Source organism: Ursus arctos, unplaced genomic scaffold (assembly GCF_023065955.2).
Source record: "Ursus arctos isolate Adak ecotype North America unplaced genomic scaffold, UrsArc2.0 scaffold_11, whole genome shotgun sequence".
NCBI lineage: Eukaryota > Metazoa > Chordata > Mammalia > Carnivora > Ursidae > Ursus > Ursus arctos.
This window is the reverse complement of record NW_026622775.1, coordinates 33,433,199-33,441,620: the sequence shown is the minus strand read 5'-3', so window position 1 is coordinate 33,441,620 and position 8,422 is coordinate 33,433,199.

The following is an 8,422-nucleotide window of genomic DNA, read 5'->3' as shown; positions in this document are numbered from 1 at the left end:
GCATTTCACCAAATGTTTAAAAATTCAAATCCCAGTGTTTTTGAATTGTTCTAGAGCATGGGAAAAGGATACCTTTTAGATTATTTTTATAAAACTACAATAACAATGATACTAAAACCCATCATGATCACATAAGAAAATTATAGACTTACACTCACTTATGACTATTAAAACAAAATTCTGAGTAAAATATTGGCAAATATATTCCATCAGGAATTTAAAGCTGATGATTCACTCTAAGAAAAACTTAAAATAGTTGACTGAAAGAGAAAAATCATAATATCATCCCCATAGATGCTGAAGAAGGACTTGATAAATTCAATATCCATTCTTGTTTAAAAAAAGAAAAATACAGATTTTAAAATAGGGCGAAGGTAAACTTCCTAAACATGATAATATTGGCCAGCATCTTCTCAATGGAAAACATGGATAAGTATCCAGTCGGGAACAAGGCAAATACCCCAATGTCACCAATAGTACCTGGCAATGCAACAGAAAAGGAAAAGATAAAATCAGCATAAAAATTGGGGAGAAGACAGATGAAAATATTGTTTTTGTAGATAATATAATTGTACACCTAGAAAATTCCAGAGATTCACCTGAGAAAACTAGTCCAAATAATAAAACGACTTAGTACTTGGTACAATGATGGAGGAAAATTAATATATGGAACTCAATTTCCTACACGTACATAGACAACCACCAGTTATAAGATATGACATAGATTCAAATGCCTCATATTCAATAACAACAAGACAACAACAACAAAAAATACCTGGGAAAATAACTAGCAAGGAAAATACAAAATCTATATGAAGAAAACTTCATAATGTGAAAGGCTAAAAAAAAAAAAAGCAAAATGGAACAAATGGAAAGAAGAATTAATAAAAGTCAAATCGTGTTCTTGTGTCAAGGGTCTACCATCATGTAATAACATGAAGGCTCCCTAAATTAATAATTTAACACGATCTCAGTAAGAAATAGTATTATGATTCCTTTGGAAAGTGCATGAGGTGTTTATGACGTTCATATAAGAATAAACAAGAAAAAGGACTCCTGGGTGGCTCAGTCAGTTAAGCATCTGCCTTTGGCTCAGGTCATGATCCCAGGGTCCTGGGACTGAGTCCCGCCTGGGGCTCCTTGTTCAGTGGGGAGTCAGTTTCTCCCGCTGCCTGCCACTCCCCTTGCTTGTGCTCTCTCTCTCTTTCTCTGACAAATAAATTAAATCTTTAAAAAAATAAACAAGAATTACCAAATATTGAAATGCATTATAACCCTACCAGATATGTATACATGATAATGACGCTGTAATGCAAGCCGTGCAGGGAGGCAAAATGGCAACGACAGACGGTAGAGGAGAACCGAAGACCCAGATACAGCTCCAAATGTATAGGGGAGTTTAGATGTGCTCAAAGTGGCCTCCTAAATCAGTGGGCTATTCAACAAAAGGTGTTTGGGCAACTGAGTGGCCATCAAGAAAAAAGATATTAACTTGGATTTCTATTTCATATACATACCAAAATAAATGCCAGACTGATGAAAGATGTAAATGAATAAAATATGGAACGAGGGAAACAGGAGGAACAAATGGGAGAATTTTTTTAACCTCAGAGTAGGAAAGGTATGCCACAAAGCCCCAGAAACCATAAAAAAAATTTACTCATTTCAAGGGCATAAAAATCAATCATTTTCTGCATAGGGGAAAAAAGACAAAACTGTAAAAAGATAACCAACTGGGAAAACAAGCTTAGAAAATAAATTCGTATGCAGGCATTCTAAGAGCTTCTACAAATCAAAGGCAAGGGGCCAACATCCAATAGAAAAAATATGGTCGAAATATATGAAAAACACAATTCACAGAAATGGAATTACAAATGACCATTAAATATATGAAGAGATCTTTAATTTCACTCCTAATAAGAGAAAATTAGACTACACTGAGATATGAACATCATATATTTCTGGTAAGTACACAAAATATAGTGGTTGCCTCTGGGAAAAGAGAGTGTGTAAATTAGACACTGACATTTTTACAAGACATAGTTTCCCTAGAATATCCTTTAGTGTTCTTTGTATTTCGTACCATACATGAATAGCACCTATTTTAAAGTAAGTGAGGGGCGCCTGGGCGGCTCAGTCGGTTAAGTGACCAACTCTTGATTTGGGCTCAGGTCGTGATTTCAGAGTCAAGCTCCACGCCAGGCTCTGAGCTCAGTGGGGAGTCTCCTTGACATTCCCTCTCCCTCTGCCCCTCCCCACCCTTACTCACACTCCCGTTCTTTCTCTCTAAAATAAATGTCTTTTTTTAAAAAAAGTGAGTGAGGGGCGCCTGGGTGGCACAGTCGTTAAGCTTCTGCCTTCGGCTCAGGGCGTGATCCTGGCGTTCTGGGATCGAGCCTCACATCAGGCTTCTCTGCTGGGAGCCTGCTTCTTCCTCTCCCACTCCCCCTGCTTGTGTTCCCTCTCTCGCTGGCTGCCTCTCTCTCACTGTCAAATAAATAAATAAAATCTTTAAAAAAAATAAAATTAAAATTAAAAATTAAAAAAGTGAGTGAAATTAATTTTCAAAAGATACGAATAAGTACCTCGTGGAAAGAAGTCAAACTTCAGAATGCCATGTACAGAATTATGTCACATAAGTACATGTTGAGAATACAAGAAGATACTAATACTCATGAATGCACACATATGTGGTAAACATCTCAAAATGTGTACCAGCTTCAGGATAGTGTTGTGTCCTTACAGAGAAATCTGGAGAAGGTCTGAGTACAAAAGTAGAGAGGCCCTCCAATTTATGTATAACTTTTTTTACTCAAAGGTAGATTTTATCCTTTTTCATTCGGAGGGGTAGATACATAATACATGCTAATTTCTGTATATATTTTTATATTTGAAATAGTTCATAATTTTTTAATAAAAAAGCTGTGAGCCTTTTCAGAAAATACTACCTCAATGCTATGAAAAGTCTATCAAAGTGCTGGCTGAGAGAAAACGACATTTTCTGCAGATCATGTAAAGACAACATAATCCATTCACTCCTGTGTGTACTTTTTTCCCTTGGAAATCTTATTTATTTATTTATTTATTTATTTATTTATTTATAGTTTAAGCTTTTATTTAATTCCAGTTAGCATACAGTATAATATTAGTTTCAGGTGTACAATGTAGTGGTTCAGCACTTCCAGTGCTCATCACAAGTGCCCCCCTTAAACCCCATCACCTATCTCACGCATCCCCCCACCCTTTGCCCTCCAGTAACCATCGGTTTGTTCTCTATCGTTAAGAGTCTGTTTCTTGATTTCTCTCTCTCTCCCTTTCTTACTTTTTCACCTTTGCTTCTTTGTTTTGTTTCCTGTGTATACTTTAAATTCAGTCTTTAGGTGAAATTGTATCAGCGGATGTCCTGTTTCATGCTTGGAGCAAGTCACTAAGCCCCTCACAGGGTCATATTATGTTGATACCATTGCTGTAAAATACTGTTATGGAGACTGTCCACGACACCCCTCATTGTACCCCCCAAGGGAAATTTCCTTTGGTTTTTCCATCCAGGAAGAGCTCTGCTTCTTCTGAGGAGCTACTGTATATCATTTTTTCAAATAAGAATCATCAATTATATGTCATTCTTTTCTTTTGGCTACCTTGCAACACCTGGTTAATTTTGGAGCCCAACTCAACAATACTGTCTTATGATTAAGATTCTTAGTATTTTTGTCTTTGTCCCAATTTTCTATTTATACTTCATTATTATATATCCTTGAATCATTACTATGAGCCATCTCATATCCATTATTAATATCCCAAAAGGCAAGGCATTAATAAATGCAGGTAACACATCAGCTTATCTTCATCTGATCCTCAGAAATGCCCTGTGAGGTAGATGGGATTGCCACTATTTGGCCTATTTTGTGGAGGAAAACACTCTATAGAAGCTCAGAAAAAGTATGTCAGAATCCATCTTTCACCGGTTCAGCACCAGGGATAGGCAGATTCCTCAGTTAGATACAATGAAAAAATACCATAGTACATACACACACACATGCACACACACACACACACGTACACACAGAAACATACACACACCTATACACACAGACACATACACACAGACACACACAGAGACACATACACACACATACACACATTCCTTTATGCACTTATATGTGCAATATGCATTTGGGTCACTTATTTCTGGCAGAAAAAAAATTTTAAAAATTTAATTGTCATTAAACATGTTTGCTTGAATCAACTAATTTATGACATTTGTATGTGCCTTTTCATAAGCTCTTTCTTTTCAAAGTGAGCTGCTTCTTCCTCTCCGCTCCAGTCAAATGTCAACTTATGCTCGGAAGCCTTTCCTCACAACTTTTATGGGTCACCTGTCAGTGACAACACTCATCCCCCTAGGTTATAGGTGTACCCTTTATGGGGATGTATTAATGACAAATTAATAACATCTTAAGAGTTTCAACATACAAATCTTTTCATACAATATGTTTGATTTTGTTCGTTATGTTTTTCCTTCCAATAGGGAGCTCGACTCAATTATTATGTGTTCCCCAAACTTACTGTTGAACTCTACCGTCTATGATGTTGAGAGGATCTGGCTAATCGTTAGTATTTAAAAACATTTTTAAATACTAATTTTAACATTGAAGAATAATAAAACAGTGTTAATGTAAGTATAATGTGTGACCAGGACCTTTGCTTTAGTTGGCACTATTTTTAATTTTCTTCTTTCTCGCTGTTGTATCTCAAACACATAGAACCTTTGAATAAGCAGTCAATAAATATTTGTTGAATTACTAAATGTTGATGTGGAAGTGGGTTAATATTTCTTGATTCAGCTGGAATGATACTATTTCCAAAGATTTAAAATGCTTTCCTATTGAGAGGATCCCCTTGCTGATGACAAATTTAAAAATCTATTGCTCTTTACACATAAAATGAATAAAACTTATGTCTTGGTGTTGAATAGTGTAATTGTGATTTACATACTTAGGTATTCAGAAGTTAAATTCTTTTTTTTTTTTTTGGTCTGTTTTTTGCTTTTTGTTTTTTAATTTTTTTAAATTTAAATTCAATTAGCCAAGGTATAGTACATCATTAGCTTTTGATATGATGTTCAATGATTCATTAGTTGAATATAACACCCAGTGCTCATCATATCACGTGCCCTCTTTAATTCCCATCACCCAGTTACCCCATCCCCCCAACCACCTCCCTTTCTGCAACCCTCAGTTTGTTTCCCAGAGTCAAGAGGCTCATATGGGTTGTCTCCCTCAGTGATTTCTTCCCATTCAATTTTCCCTGCCTTCTCCTATTGTCTTCTGCAGAAGTTAAATTCTGATTCTAAATAACTTGGTAAAAATGCTACTCATTTTCATACATGTTTGCAGTACCATTTCATTCAACCAACAAGTATTGATTGCGGCTCGATCTCAGTCTAGGAGACACACATGTACTAGTAAGCATCAGAGTTGAGATGTTAAGACAGACTCTAGAATGAGAAGATCTGATTCGAATACTGGCTCTGCCATTAACTTGCTATCTAACATGGGATAAGTTAGTTCAGTTCTGTATACCTCAGTGTTGTCATCTAAAAAGTGGGAATAAAAATAGAATTGGCATCTTAGAATTCTCATAAGTTTAAGTGAATGAGTTCATCTTTACAGATTTCTTAGAACGGTACGTGGGAAATAGTAGGGACTATATAAGGGCTTGTTAAATACAATTTTGAAAACCCAAATCTTTGCTATGGTGTAGCTTATATCATACTGGATGAAAAGGCTGGGGAAGACAGAAAATGAATAAGCAACTAAATATACATCTTTTCAGGTGATGATAAATGTTATATAACAAAAAGGTAGAGAGAGAAGAGTGATAGAGCAGGACTGGGAACTGCTTTTGTAGGTTCAATGGACAGGAATGGGCTCTGTGATAAGATGAGGGGTGAATAAAGTGAAGGAGTGCGCCATGTTGGAGGTAAGGACTGTCAGTCTTAAACATTGATAATATCCATTCTTTCAATGGCATTATTAGTCATATTCTCAGTCTTATTTTTGCACAATAGAATCTATCATTACCGGAGAAGTATTCATTATATGCTTTATCCAAAATCTAAATATAAACATTAATTCAAAAACTCTAAAAATAATCATCCTCTTCTCAGATTTGTATTATCTTAAAAATCGGGTGTCAATGCTGCCAGTACTTGTGTTCCATAAATGCCAGAGACATCACGTTGCCATAATTACATCCTGGCCATCAGGGAACCAACCGCGTGGCTTCATTTTGAAGAGGTTATTTTCTTTTGAGCCTTTGAAAAAAATAACTAAACCACTTTTTCCATCATTGTAGATTTTCTTGTGAATCTGAATAAATAATAGAAATAGACTTCTTTCCTATGATGAAACCCAGGAATAGTCTCATGTTCAACAAAAGCTTCCAGATAGAACTCCCACGCTGGACGTGCCTTGCCATCACGTCCATGCAGTCAGGATGCTAGGGCTCCCTTGTGGTTGAGAGAGCCATTTTTGGAAGAACGCATTTGCTGCTTAATTTCCTACCAGACGATGATTTAGCCTCAAGCACAATAGAACGCACCTTCTCTCCTGTTTTATTTTTTATTTTGATAATTAATATTTAAGAGTTTTAGTAGTAGGATTATGGAGTGTGGCAGGTTAAAAAGAAAAAAGGGAATATTGGAAAACGGAAAACTCGTTTTTATGTCAACTAAATATCCTCAAAACCAGGGCTTCTCACCCTCAGGACTAGTGACATTCTGAGCTCAACAATCTGTTGTGGGAGCTGTCCTGTGCCTTGCTGGATGTTTCGCAGCATCTGGGCCTTTACCCGAGATGACAGTAAGCACCCCTCCCTTCCCCCCACCTCCCCACCCATATGACCATCACAAATGTCTGCAGACATTGCCAATGGTCCACTGGAGAAAGATTATCTCTGCTTGAGAAGCAATTGTCTAAACTTATCCTTACAGCACTTTCAAATAAATTGCATAAGTCATCTTAATCATATGTATATACACATGTGTACATGTATGTATCAGAATTGTCTCAGAGAATACTAGCCCAGCAGATCTGAATGAACTAAGCCAGTAGATCTCAAACTTTTCCTCAAATTATAATTCCCGTTTCTCCTTTCCACAACTCGATCCCAAATCCCTGTGTCCCACAGTAAATTACAGAGTCCATTACGAGCAATTAAAAACTGAACTCTCACTGTGATTCTTATTTTGATCAAACTGATATGAACATGGAAGAAATGATGCATGAGGAAGCACCCAAAATATCTTAACTGCTTTTAATCTAGTCAGTAGCATTAACTTCTATCAACACCTTATTAAAAATGTTTTTTAAATTACTAAGTTGAAAGATTTTCATATCGTGTACTATGGAACTTTGATTTATTTCCAGTGGTAGTGAATCAAAAGCTAAATTATATGTGAGCTGGGAAGTGGGGAAACAAGGATATGAACAGTCAGCCGCTGAATTATACACACAAACGTCTCTTTCCAGGAAAAGGTAATAAACAAAGCTACAGAAACATAATGATACACCCGGAAATGTTTTGTATGTTCTCTGTGTTCTGTTCTCTTTCCTTTGAATCATAAAATTTGTGTTGAGGAACCCAGATTGTGTGGTCATAATCGCACCCCTTAGACTAAGAGAAGTGTGAGGAAAACCGTTTCAGCAACTCTGGAGGGAAAAAATTCAAAAATTTAGGGCTCTGTCTCCTGCCCAAGAGGCTGGCAGACCTCATGCAAAACAGAGGCAGCAAATTGCAATTGTGCTTTTTGTTCTTGAGTTGACCTTCCTCTCCCCCACGGCTCCCCCACGTCTCTGCGCACTCTGTGTCTAACCTCAGCTTATGATTGGATCCTGCTGTTTGTTTTAGCTTAGAGCTTCCCAGCCTCAATTTCTTGGATGAGCTGCTTCTCCAGTCTTCAGCCCACCTCTTTGCTTCTCAGCTCACAGTCACTCGTTTAACAAGTGCTCTATTATCTCAAACAATGGGAATCCAATGAAAAAAGTGAAGAATGGTCTATCTGGGAAGGTGAACGTGAAATAATTATCATACAGCGTGGTGAATATTGAGAAAAGGAACGATAGAGATGTGCTGGCTTGAACTCTTCCCCCAAAAAAGATATATGGACGTTCTAGCCCTGAGTACCTATAAACACCACTTTATTGGGAAATAGTCTTGGCAGATGTAAACCCGTCAGGTGGAGCTCATTAAGGCCCTAATCCAATACGACTGTTTTCCTTTGGAAATAGGAAATTTTCCTATGGAAATAGGAAACATTATAGGAAGACTGAGACACAGAAAGAATGCCATGCCATTTGATGACAGAGACAAAAAGCTGGCTTGCCATAAAAGAGGGGGATTTCTAAGCTCAAGATTTCTC